This window comes from Schistocerca cancellata, chromosome 8 (assembly GCF_023864275.1).
Source record: "Schistocerca cancellata isolate TAMUIC-IGC-003103 chromosome 8, iqSchCanc2.1, whole genome shotgun sequence".
Taxonomy (NCBI): domain Eukaryota; kingdom Metazoa; phylum Arthropoda; class Insecta; order Orthoptera; family Acrididae; genus Schistocerca; species Schistocerca cancellata.
The window spans coordinates 508072408-508094349 of record NC_064633.1 but is presented as its reverse complement, the minus strand read 5'-3'; the positions used below and the strand labels follow the sequence as shown (position 1 = coordinate 508094349).

General features: G+C 40.1%; 1 long non-coding RNA gene across 1 annotated transcript; it reads right to left on the bottom strand.

Annotated features, from left to right (window-relative positions):
• Nucleotides 1-8345: 8345 nt before the first annotated feature.
• Nucleotides 8346-20260, bottom strand: LOC126094996 (uncharacterized). Its single transcript, XR_007521902.1, has 3 exons — nucleotides 20174-20260; nucleotides 15889-15985; nucleotides 8346-9785 (listed from the first exon to the last, which is right to left on the bottom strand). It is a non-coding gene; the product is annotated as an uncharacterized LOC126094996 (long non-coding RNA).
• Between the last annotated feature and the right edge of the window lie 1682 nt (nucleotides 20261-21942).

The following is a 21942-nucleotide window of genomic DNA, read 5'->3' as shown; positions in this document are numbered from 1 at the left end:
GTGATGTGTAAAGACAGGAAAAGCGACCTGCTAACCTTACCTTGCCGGGCACTTGCCAAGAAAAAATACGATAATCATCAGTAAGTGTTCATGTGCAGATGATTGTATAAGTGGTCATAAAAAAAATTAGGAAATGGCATTACAGTGTGATAAATCATAAAGTATGTTCACTCAAAAAAGGGTTTGATGTTGGAGACATGGTGATTGCCCTTTGCTTTTTCTCGTTCTCAAAGATTCGACGTGTACTACATTGGGGTGAGGAATGCTGCGAATCCGATAAGGACCTGCGTATTGAAGCTCTAATTTACTACACCTACCTTTTCCTCTGTTGGATAAATAGTGTGTACGTACTAATATCTTCTGTCCAATGTGAAAGTCACGGCGTGTACAAACCTGTTTTTGCTGTCTTCTTCGGCGCTCTGCGGCACGTTTGATATTGTTCAGCGCAATGTCAATTATTTCATGGTGTCGTAGTCGACGACATGTAGGAAAGTTTAGTAACTCTTTAATTTTGTTAGGTAGTTCAACATTTTTCAGTATAACAGACGGAGATAGCATAGTAGATTCATTTGGTATGGAATTAATTACATCCTGGAATGAGAGTATGTATGTGTCCCAATCAATATGTCTTTTATGGCAGTATATTCTACACAGTTTACCAATTTCTTTCATTAATCGTTCACAAGGGTTCGAAGTAGCATGGTACCTTGATATATAGATCGGAGAAATGTTTCTAGCTCGTGACATACGTGTCCATATAGCAGATCGAAACTGTGGTCCATTGTCGGAAATTACTTTCAATACATGCCCTACATGAAATAGAAAATGTTTTACAAATGCTTTCGAAACAGGTTTAGCAGTAGCTTTGCGTAACGGAGTGAAGGTAACAAATTTTGAAGTGAGTTCAACAGCGACAAAGATGTAGCAAAAACCTCTATTAGTTCTGGGAATTGGACCAAAAATGTCTACAGCGGCCATGTGTCTCAATTTAACAGGTACAATGGGATGTAATGGAGGAATATGTGAAGTCGTATCTGATTTAGCTTTCTGGCAGATTTTACATGACGCTAAAAGTCGCCGAATACGTTTCTCCATGTTGGTAAAATAACAGTTCTGTCTCAGTATAAGAAAACATTTTCTGGCTCCGTAATGTGCGTAACTTAAATGAGCATAGCAAATTAATTTGTTAACAAGTTCGTCAGGAATGCATAATAACCAATTGTTGCTGTCAGGGTGAGAGCGGCGAAAGAGAATATTATTGCGTACAGTGTAATGGTTTCTAATGGTAACATTATTCCTATTTTGCCAAAGGTGTTTAATCTCATTCCATACGTTTTCTTTACACTGCTCTTGTGCTATGTCTCGTAATGACGACGAAATTAAATTTTCAAATGCAACTTGTTGAATGTACATGACGCTGAAATTTGCTTTGCAGAAGTTGGTTGCGATGTCTTGATGATTGTTGCTGAGAGAACGTGATAGTGAGTCTGCTACAATATTTTGTGTGCCGGGAATGTGAACAATTGTAAAAATAAATTCCTGCAAATAAAGTTTCCATCTGCTTAATCTGTCGTGAGTAAATTTAGCGGAAAGTAAAAACTGTATCGCTCTATGGTCTGTATAAACGGTCGTATGTCTTCCATAGAGGAAATGCCGAAATCTCATAAATGCCCATACAACACATAATGTTTCAAGTTCTGTAACAGAATAATTGCGTTCAGCAGGTGACAGAATGCGACTCGCAAAGGCGATGTTTTTAATTACTGTACAACCATCTTTAATTTCCTGAAAAATGTGTACGCCTAAAGCCGTGTTAGAACTGTCGGTGGCAATGGAAAAATTTCTAGTAAGATCTGGATGTGATAACAGTGGTGCATTCAACAAAGCATGTTTCAGGTTCATAAATTCAGAATGTGTTTGCTTATCCCAGGACCAAATAGTGTTTTTACCTGTCAATTGACATAATCTAGGGGTGTCTAAAGCAGAGTAATGAATAAATTTACGAAAAAAGTTATTTAAACCCAAAAAGCTGCGTAATTGTTTCTTTGTCGTTGGAACAGTAATGTCACGTAAAGCTTGAAGTTTTTCCGGGTCAGGCGCACTGCCTTCTGCTGAAATTGGATGTCCAAGAAATTTTATAGAAGTTTTACCAATGTGCGATTTACTGAGATTAACTGTGAGTCCTTGTGCATGAAAAGTTCGTAACAGTTGTTCAAGAATCAGATTGTGTTCAGACCAGTTAGCTTCTGCAACAAGAATGTCGTCTACGTACGTTGTGATTCTGTCTTTAAGTTCTGTCGGAAGTATTGAATTCAAACCGCGAATAAATGCTGCTGGAGAAATAGTTAAACCGAATGGTAATTTACAAAATTGATAACAGTCACCAAAACAAAGAAAAGCCGTGTACTTTCTGCAGTTCGGATGGAATTGAATTTGCCAAAATCCCGATTTCAAATCTAATGTGGAATAAATAGCAGTACCATGAAATTTCTGTAGAAGTTCTTCTAGTGTCTGTGGGCGATCCGTTTCATTAATAATAATGTCATTGATGTGACGCGAATCAAGTACGAGGCGAAGTGATCCATCCTTTTTCTTAACGATATGGAGCGGGTTTATGTACGGACTAACTGCCGGTTCAATAATTCCTTGGTCTAGCATAGCTTGTAATTCTTTCTTAACTTGTTCTCTGTGAATATACGGAATGGGATAATGCTTGGCTTTAAATGTGTCGTGCTGTTTAACTTGAAATTCATACATAAAACCGGTCATAGCACCAGGAACGTTGTCAAAAACTGGAGCTTGCTGTAAAAGAATTTTGTGTAGTTGTGTGCGTTCGTCGTCTGTATTTGCACTGCTCTGTTTAACTTTATCAGAAATCATCTGCATAACGTCATAGTCAGCTTCGTCTGGAGTATTATAGTTGTGTACGTACGTATCTGTGAACAATGTCGAATGACAGTCTAAGTTACGTGATGCGGAAATGACCTCTGTACGATTAATTGTTTGTTCTTCTGCAGATAAAGAGTACTGGAATTCTAGAGCCAGTTGTACATTTTCATGCTTCAATATTAAATAGGAGTTTTGAAAGTCAATAATTGCGTCGTGTTGTACCAGAAAATTCGTACCTAAAATAACGTCTGTCGTCAATAAGGGAACAATCCAAAAATTTGAGTGAAATGTATGACCTGCAGTACAAAATGATAAATGTGTCTGTAATTTAACATCTACTCCTTTACCAGATACTGCTCCTTTTACTTTAGTTTTGCCTAATGGTAACGTAGGATAGGTATTCTCTTTGTTACATTCGTTGTAAGTTTCCTCATTTATTACTGACATAGGAGATCCAGAATCGATTACTGCTGAAAATTTCGATGATCCGATTTTTACTTCGATGACAGGGTGTGAAATGGTTTTTTTGAATAACTGGTCTTTCCAGCAAAAGAGTGTCTCGGATGTCGTCAGAAGTAATAACATTTTCGTGAACATGATTCTCTGTGTCAAAAGTATCGCTTACGTTGCTGGAAGATGCAACCTGTACTGTATTTAGTCAAATTCTATCTGACGCGCTATTATTTTCAGGAGGATGCTGTGGCATTTCAACTATTTGTACGGTTCTGTTATTTCTTCCTGACTTATTACGTTCGGGATGATACCTACTGTCTGATTCATTCATGATAATATGTTGTTGCGGATGATTTTGCTGCTGGTAAGACCGACTGTTATTAAACGTACGCTGAAAATTGTGCTAATTACTTTTACGTCTATCATAATAATCATTTCTGTTCGGTGCATTGCGATAAGAATTGAAATAGTGTGTTTTCTGTACGTACTGATTTCCTTGTTGCTGTGCGTTACTATTTGTTGGAGCTGATGCTATACGTGCAGGCGGCGAAACATTAAAGCTTGGTTGACCTTGTCATTACATTGTTGGTTAGGTATGCTAGCTGGTTGCTTTTGTTGCTGTCGCGGAGAAAAACCTCTATTGTTACAAAAATGCGGTTGCAGATAATTTTGACGATTGCCGAAAATGTTGTACATACTGATGATTAAATTTTTGTCTGGTATTAAAGTTACGCTGGTAGTTCTGGAGTGCCTAATGAAAATTGTCACTTTCGGTAAAATTTGTCATATCCGGTTGTCTTTATACTTTCTTAATACTAGATAGATCGATAGTTGAAGAGCTGTTGTGATAGATATAAAGGATAGTAAAAGAGAAGGCAGCAGTGCAGAAAACTAAAGATGAAATAGCACTACTACAGCTCGGGGCCCTGTGCACGCTATGGCACATATTCATTAAAGCGTAATGAATCCTCTGAGGTCTATTACGCACTGCAAATAAATTTTAGCTTTTGCGTTACAGGCAATGCCGTTGAAAATTCAGAAGCAAATTGCTGTATCCATGCTAATTCTAGTTTCTGCATTATAGTCCAAGCTGATGAAAATACAAAAGCAAATTGACGTATCCAGTTCAAAGCGTGTACCTGTGCTCTGTCATTTTTAAATACTTTAAATTTTCTCACTGATAGAAAATGTTTGTAATCAAAATTATCGTCTCTGTACGTCTGAAAAGTTTCAGGATTGTATGAGAATCTATTTGTCTGTGATTGTTCGGAATCTAAGTCACGTACTCTGTAAATTACCTAAATTATACAGGCTGTGTGAGTGTGAGAAATGTTCGGAATGTGCCGTATGCTGTGACGTGTTATTGGCTGAAACATTTTTCATCTCTGTTACTTCTTGCTGTAAAGTTGATAATTTTCTACGTAATGTATTATTAGACGAATCTATCTCACTGATCGTCTGCTGTAAATTTTGGAATTCAGGAGTTTGATTAAACGAAATCGGTTAAGTAACGTCTGATTTGCTGTCATTATTACTTTCAATAACTTCAATACGACTGGCCAATTCATCATATTTTTCAGTCAGTATTTTTACCTGATCATCGTTTTTAGTGTCAGAAGCATTAATTTGTTTTTTTATTTTACGTGTGGTTTCGTTCAATGTTTTAACGTCAGCTTTGATGACATCGGAATCCTGTGTTAGTTCTAATTGTTCGAGTCTGTCGGTCACTGTCTGAAAGTTACTGTATGTGTATCTGTCTTTGTTTTAAGATCGGAAATTTCATCACGCAATTCGGTGTTCAACTGTTTGATTGTATTAATTTCGTCTGATACAGAACCAATATTGTTGTCTACGTATGTTTTTGCTTTCGCAAACAATTTACGTTTATCTTCCCGTCTCTGAGCGGTGATTGTTTCCATGACTTGTCGTTTTACTTTATTCTGTTCCTGTATAAATTTACAGAAACGCGAATCACTGTTTTGTAGGTGATGATTAAAACGTTCGTCAATTTGGCTGTTCTGTTGGTCGAATTTCGCGTCTCTTTTTGCATCCAGTGTGCGCGAAAGTTCTGCTGTCATTAATTTAAACTCGTCGCGTAACTGTGTTGCTTTTTCAGAGCATTGTTTACTGACTGCACTAATTTCGTCTCTAAGTGATTCTGTTTGCAGCTGTTTGCATATCCCTTAATTCTTGAGCAACAGACCTAATTTCTTCACTACTTTTCCTAGCACAAGCCTCAATTTTCTCACGTAATTGTTCCTTAGTATCAAGACACTGCGCGGCAACAGCTGTAATCTGTTCACTAAGCTGTCTGGAATTGTTGTCTAGTTTTTCATTAAGCTGTTGTTTGAGATTTTCATTATTTTCATTAAGTTGTTGTTTGAGATTTTCATTATTTGCATTAAGTTGTTGTTTGAGATTTTCACTAAGTTGTTTGTGGTTGTTGTCTTGTTCTTTTTTCGACTGTTTAAGACTTTCATTAATTTGTTTGAAATTTTCACTCTGTTGTTTGGAATTTTCATCTTGTTTTTTATTATGTTCATTAATTTGTAGAAACAATGCCATAATCTGATCCAAGCTAAAATTAGCAACTCTATTCTCTGTGCTGTGTGATGGTGTATTTGCATGTCTCACGTTATCTGTAACCATTTGGTCATTCTGTAATTCTTGAAAAGGTTTGCTAATCGGATGTGCACTGTTAGTCACTGCCTCGGAATCAAATAAATCTGCCGTACTTTGAGTACATTGTTCATTTTCGTTACAAAAATTTGTCTGTTCATTACATAAATTTTGCAAACCGTGTGTATCAAGCTGGGCAGCGTTCATTGTAACAGAACGTCCCGCGTCATCAATTGTCGTCAAATTAACAGAGGACACAATTGAATTCGTCTGCTCATCGTTAACATAAAAATCATTATTAGTGGTCGGTACGCACTGATTGTCTGTAAATTGAGGATTGTCATCATTACACTGAGTGTCGAAAGTACTATCGGTCAAATTATTAGAATAGGCTATTTCACTCATTACACATAGCGATGTACTGTTAACAGTTTTTCGCGGCATTTGTCACAAATCAAAATTATTCACAAATGAAATAAAGACAATGCAAAATGCAACAAACACAAATACAACAAATTGCCGATGATCTGTGAAAGAATGTGACAAAATTAGTAAATGCGTTGCGCCAGATGCAAACTACATTAAGTAAAGAAGAGCAGATATCTGACTACTTCTCAGAAGATTCACAAAAAAGAATACGATCCTGGCTGGTTGTCGCCAAGTGTAACCTCCCCGCAATTATTAAAAAATGATAATGTGAATATGTGAGCCAAGTGTAAACTCCCCACAAAATTTCGTTAAATGGAAATGGAGCAAAGCGTAGCCTCGCCACAAAAAAAAAAATAATTAAATGAATTTTTAATTATTCTGAGCTCTGAACAAAACTTGGCTCCAACTATAGTCTCTGTGCAAACAATGCATTCACACATAATATTCTCACAAAATTCTTTTTTCATTTTTGTGTCAGGTTCGAAATAGAAAAATTCCTAAACACCAAAATAATAAAAAAAAAGTTCTGCAACCTGATAAATTTTATGAGGACAGCAGCGCTGGCCTTTGGCCCTGTATTCTGAATTTAAAAAAAAGCAAAAATTCTTACCTCAATAAAACTGCAATTATATCCGCTCAAAAATACTCATTTTTCGACACAGCTTCGTGCAATGCTGGCGTATTTTTTTTTTTTTTTTTTTTTTATTATTGGAAGGAATGATCATGCATTTGAAATATTCTTTAAATTGAAATGAATGCTTTTCTTTAGAAGAGTTGATTTATATTATAAAAATTATTATTGGGGAATTTTTTTGAAACAAATTAAATTACAATTAACATACATTATTTAATATGTGCAAGGCTGCTTCTTTACCTTCTACAACAATACTCATCCTCCAGAGTCCTGACCAGAGTCGCGAACAGAGCACACAGCCGACGCATGCCGACTCCCGCCGACTAGCACGGACTCACGACTACTACCGGACTGATTCGCTGCTACTACTGTCAACTCGTGCGGTCAAGCGCAGACTAGCAACAGCTAACGATAAACTACTCTCTGGTCAGAGATTCTGTCATGCCTCACCCATCGCTGGCAATGTATGCATCTTACAGCATATATTAAAGTAATATTACATTTGTATTTTTACTACACATAACAATATTATTTAATTTAATTCTTTTGTTTTTCGCTGTCAGAGTGCAGCACAAGCCAGACACTGTCTCCCGCATAGCGTTCTTTAATTTAGCTGACAACAGGCGGAAGCACTTCTGCTTTGCCTTCGATTCCGGCACACAGATGGCATAAGCGTCTACTTTCTCAACCATTGCGCCTTGACTATGCCTGGCATTCACTAGACGGCACGTTGTCACATTACAAGACCCATCTCTAAATTGAATAATACTGACATGTATATTCTTTTTTTGTGTTTTAAAAGACGAGTGAAAGAAACAGGGACATCTGACGTTTGTTGTTCATATACGGCAGTGCAGAATCTTAATGGAGAAAAAAAAGGAGCAGTCATTGTACTTCCTCGGACTATGTTTACTTGAATTTGTACTCATACAGCCAAATTACAAAAGCAAAACTCTGTCCTGAATTAGAGTAGCTACTGGTAAGTTGTGATCCTTGCTAATCAAAGGCTGTCACTAGCTACATGTTTCAATGCCGGATGTGTTTCACTGTGCGGCTGTGATCGTCTGCCATCTGCAATTTCCTGCCTGATGATGGAACGAGGTGCTGCGCACAACTAGTTACATAGCAGAAATACATTGCTTGTGAGACTTCCATCAGGAATCAGCTTCTTTACAACGTAACAGAAGGAAAAACGTTTGTTCTTCACTCTTTGCTGGAATACATTTTAACAGGAGAGAAATCCTTTTGTCATTTGAAGGTCTCGATCTCTGCTGTTTCGTAGAAATTACATAGTGTTGAAAAAGGTAGATAAAAAGTCAGCTTAGGAGTTTTGTGTGTTTATTTTTCATTGATAAACCATTAATAGACAGCTTGCTACAATCTACAGGGATTGGATAGAATAATATGAACATCCATGTATAAACAATAATATCTGCAACTCATAATCTTACGGTGTCTTGTTTTCCCTCTATACTCTAGTGTAAACAATAAGAATCACAAATTATAACCTGCCAGTTTATTTTCCTTACCTACTATGTAACACTCATCAGTGTGTCCCGAGACAGTGGTATGTCTGCAAACTGGGAATATCCAGAGCTACTGTGTCCAGCGTCGTGATAGTATGATAATTTTGTGGCACATTGCATCTACAGTGCTCTGTCATGTATAACAAACTGCTAGAGTGCTATCACCTCTAATACCGTCAGAAAGTGACCTCTGAGCACAATATGTGTCTACAGTCTAGCGAAAGCAGTATGACGGGAATTACGCAAACAAGACATTGACAGAGCTGGACTTCTGAGTGATAAAGGCTGTCGCTCTTAACCCGTGAATGAGCTTTTGCCCTCACTGCGGGTAGAGCGTAGTCTTTCGTTCACCGCGACACTAGGTGAGGAGGGAGAGGGTGGGAGGGTGGTGCGGCCACCGCCTCAGCCCCGTTTAACCCCCGTGATCTGCTGCCTGATAGCAAGTTGAGTGGGCCTGGACAGTCCTGGAGGGCCTGGAACGAGGAAGAACCCCGCTCCTACCTGGGGTTGAACCCAGGGCCACCAGACCGGATTCATGTGGTCTACCCTCGGCCACTTTGAGTAATAGTACAGGAGATATACTCCGGCGTGTTTTCCTGTATACTGCCCCAGTCGCAGGTGTCCTTGCTATGGAGAACACTGAGAAAGCTTGTTGCCCATATAGTATCATTTCAGCACTGTAGCATCGTAAATGCTGTGTAGCATTTTTACTGGTTTACGGCGGGTCTGATGGTCAGCTTTAAATGAATCGTAACGGGAAAGGTAACCAACCATTTTCTTACGAAGTGTTGACTAAATGGTACACTGCAAAATATGAATCTTCCAATATGATAATTCTCCTGCTCACACACTGGAAATTATCAAGACTGTTTTGAAGGTTATTAGAGTGAAATAACGTTTTTCAGATTTTCCACAAATATCTAATTTGTATCTTATCTATTCATTCTGATCAGAGATAAAAACTATGAGGATTCCTTATGCTCCTCATGCATCTCTCCTGAAACAGTGAATAATGGTGTGTAACTGGCACACAGTATTTGTAGGAGAGATCTCCAGGAACGCTCAAGCTGGTTTGGATGCAAAACATAGTCCTCTACACGTTAGATGGGTGTTCACATTATTCTGTCCAATCTCTGTAGACTTCTCCACCTCTGGGTGACCGTCGGCAACTTCTTCAGGTCGCTCCATCGGCTCGTTGTTGGGTTCCTTGAAAGCTGCGAAGATCTGATTCACTTCTGCAAAAAAATTTCAACATTACACATCAGTTCAGTGCAGTGTGCTGACAACAAGAAATAATACTATTTTTACTAAGAATAAAACACCCGTCACGACATTCGTACTGACAGAAGAAGTCAACCCGTATTGGTACTCCATTTCTTAGAGAACACTACCAACAGCTCGCATATCTGGTGTGACAGTAACTGATTTCAATAATTTTACTCTCGACATTAAAGAATCGGGGGCCAAGATGCTGGATAATTAAACAATAGTTTTTATCTCGAAGTACCGACTTCACTATACATTATATCGCAATATCGGTAGAAAATTGCAATAAAGTCAGTTACTGTGTGGCATAGTGATGGTAGTTTTTAGAAAAGAAGACGAAATAACTAAAATTTTACAAAGTAATGGCATTACGTTCATTGTTCTATTGTAATGATCTGCAGTTTGAAGCCTGATTTGATTTTTCTTCTCACACTAGCATACCCTCTGCAGTCTCTTGATCGCTGCACAAGTACTGAAACGTAATATTCAACATTTTTCTGTAGCATCATATTTCCAATGCTTCTATTTTCGTCTGTCCGATTTGTTTTTCATCCCATTTTCACTACCACATTGTGATGCATTCCAAAGAAATTTTAGAAAATGTCTGCTGAAACTTAAATTTCTATTACATCTTTTTTGCGAAGAGTTTTTTTTATTTTTTTGGTAGTGCCAGTCTATTCTTTATATCCGCTTTACTTCTGCACCGTCTATTACTTTGCTGCCCAAATAACAAAATTCATCAACTAGTTTCTACGTCTCATTTCTTAATATAATTTCTCTAAATCCACATAGTTTAATCGTTACTGTTCAACTGATACTCTCTTCAACTGATCATCCAAATCCTCAACGGTTTCTGACAAAATTACGATGTCCTCGGCAAACAGTAAAGTTTTTGTTTCCTCTACGTGAACTTCAATTCTCTTTCCACGTTTCTTCTTTGCTTCCTTACTTCTTGCGCAACAATGAGACTGAACAACATGGAATATCCGGACAGATATACGACTCAAGTGACGATTTCCTAGGAAACAGAGCATAGTACAGTGTTTTTTATTACGTGCCATCGTCAGAGGTAAAGTTACAGTCCGACACACCTCAGTGTAGGGTGATAGGCTATTGCTGTTCACGACATACTATGTAGAAATTACCTAGCATATAACGCCTGCAGCCGTACGAAGCTCTCTGCTGTTAAGGCAAGTGTGTACAGGGAGGCGACGTCGTTAGGAACTTTTTACGAAATGCAGAGAGGCTTCCAGGGGATCAAGATTGGTAACTGACTCTAAACATAAACAAATGTAAGGTGAAGAAAGCAGATTGAAATGGTTCAAACGGCTCTGAGCACTATGCGACTTAACTTCTGAGGTCATCAGTCGCCTAGAACTTAGAACTAATTGAACCTAACTAACCTAAGGACATCACACACATCCATGCCCGAGGCAGCGGTCGCTCGGTTCCAGACTGTAGCGCCTAGAACCGCACGGCCACAACGGCCGGCGAAGCAAGCACATAGACAAATAGAGTCGATATCTGCGACAATATTTTGTATCAGCCTATCTTACTACCATAAATGCGTATTTATTTCACCATATGCGTTTCGTTATATTGGGTTAAAAATCTTCAGCCGTCTGTAAGCAAATTTATTTGCAAGTTTGATTGGGATGTTGATCTAAAAACAGTTCGTTTAATAAGCGATTCAGTTACGGTTCTTTGACTTACGTCACTTTAGTCCGCTTTATGCTTATATCCAGAAGTGTTGTCTGCATGTAGATGCCAGACTCAGACTTACTAGAAGAATCTGAAGAAAGTATAATTAACACACTCTCGTTCGACCAATTCTTGATGTACTATGGGGTCAAAAGTGTCCGTACACTCCAAAAAAACATACTTTTTTCATATTACGTGCATTTTGCTGCCACCTACTGCCAGGTACTCCATATCAGCGACCTCAGTAGTAATTAGACATCGTGAGAGAGTAGAAATGGCTCTGAGCACTATGTGACTTAACCTCTGAGGTCATCAGTCGCCTAGAACTTAGAGCTAATTAAACCTAACTAACCTTAGGACATCAAACACATCCATGCTCGAGGCAGGATTCGAATCTGCGGCCGTAGCGGTCGCTCTGTTCCAGACTGTAGCGCCTAGAAACGCACGGCCACTCCGGCCGGCCGAGAGAGTAGAATAGGAAGCTCCGCGGAGCTCACGGACTTCTAACGTGGTCAGGTGATTTGGTGTCACTTCTGTCATACGTCAGTACGCTAGATTTGCACACTCCTAAACAACCCTAGGTCCACCGTTTACGATGTGACAGTGAAGTGGAGACGTGAAGGGACACGTACAGCACAAAAGCATACAGGCCGACCTCGTCTGTTGACTGACAGAGCCCGCGGACTGTTGAAGAGGGTCGTAATGGTTAATAGGCAGACATCTATCCCGACTATCACACAGGAATTCCGAACTGCAACAGGATCCACTGCAAGTACAATGACAGTTTGGCGGGAGGTGAGAAAACTTGGATTTCATGGTCGAGCGGCTGGTCATAAGCCACACATCACGCCGGTAAATGCCAAACGACGCCTCGCTTGGTGTAACAACCATAAGCATTGGACAATTGAACAGTGGAAAAACGTTGTGTGGAGTGACGAATCACGGTACACGAGTTGGTGATCTGATGGCAGGGTGTGGGTACGGCGAATGCCTGGTGAACGTCATCTGCCAGCGAGTGTGGTGCCAACAGTAAAATTCAGAGTCGGTGGTGTTATGCTGTGGTTGTGTTTTTCATGGAGGGGGCTTGCACCCGTTGTTGTTTTGCGTCGCACTATCGAAGCACAGACCTACACTGATTTTTAAGCACCTTCTTGCTTCCCACTGTTGAAGAGTAATTCGGGATGTCGATTGCATGTTTCAACACGATCGAGCACCTGTTCATAATGCACAGCCTGTGGCGGAGTGATTACACGACAATAACAATAACATCCCTGTAATGGACTGACCTGCACAGAGTCCTTGTCTGAATCCTATAGAACACCTTTGGGATGTTTCGGAACACCGTCTTCGTGCCAGGCCTCACCGACCGACATCGACACCTCTCGTCAGTGCAACACACCGTGGAGAGTGGGCTGCCATTCCCCAAGAAACCTTCCGGCTACTGACTGAACGTATGTTTGCGAGGAAGGAACCTGTCATTAAGGCTAAGGGTGGGCTAACACCATATTGAATTGAAGCACTACCGATGGAGGGCGCCACGAACTTGTAAGTCATTTTCAGCCAGGTTCGCGCATACGTTTGATCACATAGTGTAGTTGTTGGTCAATCTGGGATCTTTACTAAGTTGGGTTAGCGTAAGAGAGAGAAAATATTCGAAAAAGAGCTGTACTATTTGTTTCAAGTTTATGAAATGAGCAAGAGAGTGTCACAGGAATGATGAAAAAAGTGCAGTGAGAAACGTTGTATGAAAGACGTGCAAAGCGTAAAGCAAATAATTCCCAGAGTCCACATTGCTGCCGGCCGCTCTGGCCGAGAGGTTCTAGGCGCTTCAGTCCGGATCCGCGCTGTTGCTACGGTCGCAGGTTCGAGTCCTTACTCGGGCATGGATGTGTTTGATGTCCTTAGGTTAGTTAGGTTCAAGTAGTTCTAAGTCTAGGGGACTGATGACCTCAGCTGTTAAGTCCCATAGTGTTTAGAGCCATTTGAACCATTTCCACCTTGATGGATATATTGCTTCCTCTAAGTTTCGACGACTATCATAACGACGACAGTCTGGCAGCCAGCGTGGATGTGGTTTTTAGGCAGTTTTCCTCATCGAGCTAGGTGAATACTTGCCTGTTATACACGTCCCTCCTCAGTTTCACGATTCGCAAACGAAAAACGTTCTCACACTTGCACGTTGCAAGCCAGATTTGGGGTCCACAAATTCCGACCAGCGGTTGTGGGGCGGGAGGTCCAAAATGGTGACGTCAGGAACGGTATCCGGCCAGCCCTACCACAATTCAAGCCAAATGTGAAACTACATGCCGATCCCGTGGCTGAACTACAAACCGGAACATGGAACTAGGAAGGTAGGACGACCGAGAAAAACATCGCTGTTCCGAGATTTGAGGATGGAACAAAACGAGAATACTTTTATCATTGATGGCGAGATAGCACATAGTTAGCTCGCCAAAACCACATTCGGAAGAAAAATTGTTCGAAGCCCTGTGTTATCCTGTTTCACGTTTTCAGTGATTTTCGTAAATCGCTTAAGCCAAACACTGGTCATTTCCTCTGAAAAGGACTGGGCTGATTTCCTTCTCCGTCATTTCCCTATTGCAAGTTTGTGCTCCATCTCTGACGACCTGGTCGACGGAGGGATGCTACACCTTCTTCCTGTTTGTGCTAGATTATCAGTTGTATTATTAAGTAATTAACCATTTTTACAATGCTCATAAAGGATTACGTTTATTACCTACAAGATTCATATGTGAAGAAATTTATGCGTGTTATTATCTCGGAGGACTGACAAGATGCAGGTCTCCACGCCAGGCTATACCGTACGAATCTCTTCATCTCTACATAACTACTGCAACCTAAATCCACACTAAACTGCTTACTGTAGTGAATCCTTGGTCTCCCTTTACTATATTATCTATCCTTCCATCCCCCCCCCCCCCCCCCCCCCCGACGGCCGGTGTGGCCGAGCGACGAGCGGTTCTAGGCGTTTCAGTTCGGAACCGCGCTGCTGCTGCGGTCGCAGGTTCGAATCCTGCCTCGGGCATGGATGTGTGTGATGTCCTTAGGTTAGTTAGGTTTAAGTAGTTCTAGTAGGGGACTGATGACCTCAGATGTTAAGTCCCATAGTGCTCAGAGCCATTTGAACCAACCCCCCCCCCCCATGTTTCCCCGAAGAGACACACACACACACACACACACGCGCGCACGCACACACATCCTTCCCTCCATTACCAAAATTATTCCATAGTGCCTTAGGATATAGGCTATGAATCTTTTCCAACTGTAAACCAACTTCTGCCATACAGCTCTTTTCTCCCCGATTAGATTCTGTACTTCGTTATTAGTTACTCACTTTACGTTCCTACACTTCGTCATTCTTTTCCAGCTCCAGTGTTAAATAGTTGCTGTTCTCTTCCTGTCTGTAGCATGCATCGTCCCTGTTCGACCTCTATGGAAGACTATACTCCAGAAAATAAAAACAGACAAATATGCACAGATGAAAAACTTTCGAAATACCAAATGTTCGATCATCATATCAGCGTAATGCGAAATAACTGTAGGATGTATTGCTCTATAGTGAAAAATAATGCCCTGACTGTGACTATAAATTTACTGCTATCAAGTGACAAATGCCTCTGTTTCATAAAGTTAAAACAGACACTGCATTGAGGCGAATAATGAATTTAGTTTTCCAATTGACAATGCCATGCGTATAGATTATGATTCAATAAACATAAAAAATAAACTATTAAAATATTGGAGACACGTTTATATACCTTCCCACAGCAAGTCGCTCATTCTTAGTCAGTAAACAAATGTGATTAAGAGAATGCTAACGCAGCGTATCAAGTCCAGAATGAGTGAATAGTGTATTATGATTAATATAGTGTCCTGAAACAGTGTACTCTGGGGTATAAACGCACCATATCCTAAAATATTGAAATTTATTTCCAACTAGAATAAAGTTCAAAGCATTTCTTTGGAGATTAGATTATTTATAGTCTTTTTCCTATTTTTCTTCTCTTAGTCCTAGCATTGCTTTGAAACTGTGTCTTTAACCTACGGAAACACTTCCTTTTTGAGAGAAATACCAGGAGGTCGCTTTAAATGGAAGGAACTCCGCACTACTGGTTCAGTGAGGTCGTTATCAGTTCGAAGGAATGCGGGTGTGTTCATCTTCCACGTAGTACGAGAAGACGGAGAAAGTACCTCTCACTCGTGTACACATAGCGTTTAAACCGTCCTTTGAGCGGAAGGCTGATTTCCTGAACATAAGAATCTCATCATGACCATGATCATGACCATGCTAAGGTCACTGAGGATCAACTCACTCGTGACTTTTGTAGAAAGGATCTGGTGGAAACTCACCACTTCCTTGAAGTCAGTACTGCTGCATGATGAAAATGACGGGTGAATACTCCAGGTTAATACTCCAGGCTGTAAACACCTCTCAGCATAAATGTGCCTGTAACAACAAACAAGTACAAACTATACACATGACTGCTATATTTAACACAATTAAAATTAGTTTCCCCTGAGGAAAATAGATAAAAGTGTAAAAAGTTTTTTTAAGTCCTTGGAGTGATAACAGTTCATTCTAAGAGAAATACATTTCGTGCCTACTCAAGTAGTTATAAAATTTGTGCAGCGTATTTGTGCAGACCGAAAAATCAATTAACAAAGCCAACTAAAAATCTCATCAGTCCTTAATTTTATACATATTCTAAGAAAGTGGTTGAAGAAAGATATTATTCCATCAGGTTGGCGGAATAACGCCATTCTTCAAATTTATCGTGGCTGCATTGTCTGCCTAGAAGAAAGTGATAGAGTAGTTGAGGTTAGTGACTGTGTTATAAACTTATGAAATAATTTTTATTGCTTCAGTTACTCTATACTAATATTCGGCACCGCGAAGCATTTCGGCAGCATGCTCCCATCATCACGTGGATTTTCGTTACACGTACATTAATCTGAATTGTAATGAGGATCATATTCTAGGTGAGCCAGTGAGGTTATATAATATAATTTAACTCTGTACAGAAAGATTCATTTATTTCAATATATCCCTTAACTACGTTGTAGTTTTAAATCATTCCATTACCACTTTGCAGGAAATTTGTCTGTAACACAGAGCACAGTAAAACAACTCATGATGTGTCGTGTGCTTATTTAAAAGAAATTGCATTTTGATTGTTTGTACTACGAGTACATCAGCAACTCAAATGAGCAGTTACGAGTCTTTGGAACGTAAACATCTGAATATGAAAGTTTAAAGCGATAGTGGTAAGTTTATTACTATCCACTGCCGAAAGAGCACAATGCTGGAGCACGCACAATGTTTCGGAGCACACTGTTTATCGTACATTGCTGAACACGGAGCTCCACAGCAGACCACCCCTACCTTTTCACATGTTGACCCAATTACATTGCAGTGGTCACGGGACCATCGGGATTCGACCGTCGATCAATGCAAATGTATCGGCTCTCCGGCTGAATCACGCAGGTCGCTGGTCGCCTCTATAAACCTTGTCATCGGGGTGTACGGCGGCTCGAAACGAGCAACGCAACACGAACGAAGGGTGGTGGGAGCAGTATTATGCTATGGGAGACATTCTCCTGCGCTTGCGTGGGACCTGTAGTAGCAATCGAAAACACGCTGACAGCTGCGAACCACCGTTCCCGACGACTATGTCACCTTTCAGCAGCATATTTGTCTCTGTCTCGGAGCGAGAACCCCGCTACAGTGGTTTGAGGAGCATTATAGTGAACTCACGTTGACGCCTCGGCAACCAAATTCGCCTGATATGAATCCTACGGATCCCATCTGGTTCGCTGTGGACGCCACCACCAAGTACGCAAATCAGCGGCCCGTTAATTACGTGAATTACATGACCTGTGCGTAGACATCTAATGCCACGTACCTCCACCAATTTGTTAATAAACTGTCGGATACCTGATACGCGGAATCAGTGACATATTTCGTTCTAAATGCGGACAAACAAGTTATTAAGCGGGTGGTCATAATGTTTGGCCCATCGGTACAAAAACTGTGAGCTATCGTGTTTTAATATGCAGTTGTACTTGCGACTCCTTTGGACCTATTCTGGTTGACAACTGCTCGCAATAAGACCCAAGTCTTACCTCGTAACGCGGTATTCGTCTGCTAGTCGCGGATCTGCTTTTTCTTCGTAAATTATATGACATGTAGCCTACGCTAAAGCAAATTCAGATGTTACAACTCCACATCAGATGCGTTCATTTGTTGATGTGGGTTTTATATAACGATAAATCATATCTTGATAAGACAGCAATTTCGAAACCAGATCTTGAAGTGCAAAATATTGCCAGGGCTAGATGTGCGCCCTGGCCATAATTTGTCGGCTATCAACTGCCGACTGAAACTGGAGAAACTTCAGAAAGCTAGGAAATTGAGGAGATGGAACAAGACAAACTGAAACAACCAGAAGTTGTTGAGGGTTTCGTTGGGTGCATTTAGGCGACTGCCGAAAAAGTAGTAAAGAAAAAAATAGGAGATGAATGAGTGGCTTTGGGAGATGCGATAGAGAAGGCAGCAGAAGCTCAAATAAGCAAAGGCATAAAGCCTAGTAGAAATCCTTAGATAACACACAGGATGCTGGACTTAATTGGCGAAAGGAGAAAATATGAAAATTAAGCAATTGAAGTAAGATGAATGGAGTACAGGCTATAAAACGCAAATGTCCTTCTACAGACATTATGCAAAAACACGGGAGAGGTTGATATCGCTTTAGGAAATTTAAAGAGGTTTTTAGAAAGAAGAGATCAGCTGTATGAATATCAAGAGCTCACATGTCTAGCCAATACTTAGCAAAGAAGGGAAAGCTGAAAAATGGGATGACTCTATACAAGGACTGTACAGAAGAAATGAACTTGGAGATAATGTCGAAGAAAACGTTGAATCGAAACACGGCCCTGTAGTATCCGACATTCCTAAGAATTATTGACGTCACTGGGGCACCTAGCGATGACAGAACTGTTCCACTTCTCGTGCAAGATGTGTGAGGCGGGAGAGATTGCCTCACACTTCAAATAATCCAATAGCTTGAATTCCAAGTATGGTAGGTGTCGATAGGTGTGAGTATTACAGAACTACCAGGTTTACTAGCCATGTTTGCAAAATAGTGACACGAATTATCTGTAAAAGTATGGAAAAATTAGTGGAGACCGACCTCGGATAATGATGATGTGTGGGGCGCTCAATTGCGTGGTTATCAGAGCCCTTACAATTTCCCAACGTTTTCACTGTCCAGTCTAGCCATTTTCTTGACTGATGATGACAAAGCTAACACCATCTCCTGGGGTAGATAAAAAAATCTCCTGCGCGGTCGGAAATCGAACCCGGGATACCATATTGTAGGGACAGCAACGCTAGCCACTACACCACGAACTACGGACACCGACTCCTGCGAAATTAATTTAGGTTCCGGAGAAATGGAGGAAGTCACGAGCCTATTCTGATCCTACGACTTAGTTTAGAAGGCAGGTTGAAGAAAAAAAGATCAGCGTTTATAGCATTTGCAAATTTAGAGACAACTTTTGAGAATGTTGATTGGACCACACTATTTGAAATTTGGTAAGAAAATTACAGTTCATGGTGAAGATATAAAAACTTTGAGATATGCTGAAAATGTAATTGTATCAGAGACGGTAAAAGAACTTTGAAGAACAATTTAAAGGAGTGAATAGCGTCTTCAAAAGAGACTGAAAGATGAAGATCAACAAAAGTAAAACAAAGATAATGGAACGTAGTCGATTTGATCATGCAGAAGGAATTAGATTATGAAGTGAGGTAGTTTTAAACAGGAGATGACTTTTTCTACTTGTGCAGCCAAGGAATAGATAATGGTCGAAGCTGAGAGGATATAAAATGCAGACTACCAATAACAAGAAAAGCATATCTGGAAAAGAGAAATTTGTTAAGCTCGAATGTAAGTTTAAATGTCAAGGAGTATTTCCTGAAAGTATTTACCTGGGGTGTTGCCTTGTACGAAAGTGAAGCGTGGACGATAAATAGTAGAGACGAGAAGATAATAGAAGTGCTGCAAAACAGTGCTGAAAATTACGCGGTTACATTGATGAGGAATTGTCTTCGGAGTCTGGATGTACTTAATTGAATTGGTGGAAGAAGTAGTTTATACAACAACCTGAGCAAAGGAAGGGATCGTTAGGTAGGAAACATCCTGAGAATCAACGGTTCATTGATCTGGCAATGGAGGAAGGGAGGAGGAGGAGGAGATTAGTGTTTAACGTCCCGTCGACAACGAGGTCATTAGAGACGGAGCGCAAGCTCGGGTGAGGATAGGATGGGGAAGGAAATCGGCCGTGCCCTTTCACAGGAACCATCCCGGCATTTGCCTGAAGCGATTTAGGGAAATCACGGAAAACCTAAATCAGGATGGCCGGAGACGGGATTGAACCGTCGTCCTCCCGAATGCGAGTCCAGTGTGCTAACCACTGCGCCACCTCGCTCGGTGGAGGAAGGGAGGGAGGTACATATCGCAGAGGGAGACCAGGGCGGGAAAACAGTAAAAAGGTTGAAATGGATGTAGTTAGGTAGAGATGAAGAGAAGTGGCGTAAACAAAAGAAAGAAAAAGCATGCGCCAGGCATCTCACCCTCCACGAAATGGAACTTCCGACCGAAGTATGCCATACGCCCAGGGGAAACAATGACGATGAGGTGCTCACCACTGTCTTCTTTCGGACTGCAGTCGTTTGGCTGTAATGATCAACTTCTCTCTCTTATATAATTACGCCGAAGCTTGAAGAACCGCTACCGTTAGTAAACACAGCTGCCAGAGCACATACCGAAAAAATTCCATTTACACGCCCACTTGTAGAGCACATAAACATGTTTATGCATGGCTTATCTACATATTTTAAGAGAGAGAGAGAGACAGAGACAGAGAGAGAGAGAGAGAGAGAGAGAGAGAGAGGGAGTCAGGTGGAAAGTCACTGAAAGATTAGATTAGATTAGATTAATACTAGTTCCATGGATCATGAATACGATATTTCGTAATGATGTGGAACGAGTCAAATTTTCCAATACATGACATAATTAAGTTAATATAACAACTTTTTTATTTAATTTACATCTAAAAATTCCTCTATGGAGTAGAAGGAGTTGTCATTCAGAAATCCTTTTAATTTCTTCTTAAATACGAGTACTTGTTGGTTATCTGTCAGACTTTTGATACTATTTGGTAAGTGACCAAAGACATTAGTGGCAGTATAATTCACCCCTTTGTGTGCCAAAGTTAGATTTAATCTTGAATAGTGAAGATCATCCTTTCTCCTAGTATTGTAGTTACGCACACTGCTATTACTTTTGAATTGGGTTTGGTTGTTAATAACAAATTTCATAAGAGAGTATATGTACGGAGAAGCTACTGTGAATAGCCCTAGATCCTTAAATAAATGTCTGCAGGATGATCTTTGGTGGACTCCAGCTATTATTCTGATTACACGCTTTGTGCAATAAATACTTTATTCCTCAGTGATGAATTACCCCAAAATATGATGCCATATGCAAACAATGAGTGAAAATAGGCGTAGTAAGCTAATTTACTAAGATCTTTATCACCAATATGAATTATTACTGAAGCATCCAAAGTATGTTTCTAATAAATGTGTCAGAAATCCGCTTCAGTTGCGAAATGTTACTGGTTTTTACCCAGGTTTCAGATAGAGTAATCTAGCCTTCTTCGAAAGCATAAATAAACTAATACATGCCAGAATAAGGCACAGTCAAACATAAAAAGCTAAAGCACCATGGTACCACGTGAAGCTACGTTACTTAGCTGAGAACAGCCCCCACCCCACTACGTGAAAAGCGGTCGGTTAGCCTCGGACGCTGCTTTGGAACTCTGTTTGTCCGTGATTTATTCTGGCATGTATTAGTTTATTTATGCTTCTGAAGAAGGCTAGATTAGCTGAAACCTTTGTAAAGACCAGTAACACTTCGCAACTAAGGCGGATTTTTGACATATTAATTCATCACAGCTGCTGACATGTTAAAAAAATTTCTAATATTTCTGTAAGCACTTGGAAGGAAAAGTAGATCAAATATAGAATTATTTACTTTTCCCATCTACTCAGACACTTATTTATATGTTAACACACACTTCTATGTGCCTACATTGTTTTGCTTGCTTTCAAACAAAATATTTAGTTATCCTGTAGTTAAATTGCAAAGTTACGAATTTTTTGTTGTGGTTGGAATTCCGATAACTGAAAAAGAGCGCTGTTCACTTGCACCATTTATTAGAGGTTCTTCGAGGATATACTTAAGAGCCACGAACCCACAGGGTAGGTTAGAAAGAGTCGAAAAATTATACACAAATTAGAGACATACGAGCGCAAATTACAGAACACAGAAGAGTTAG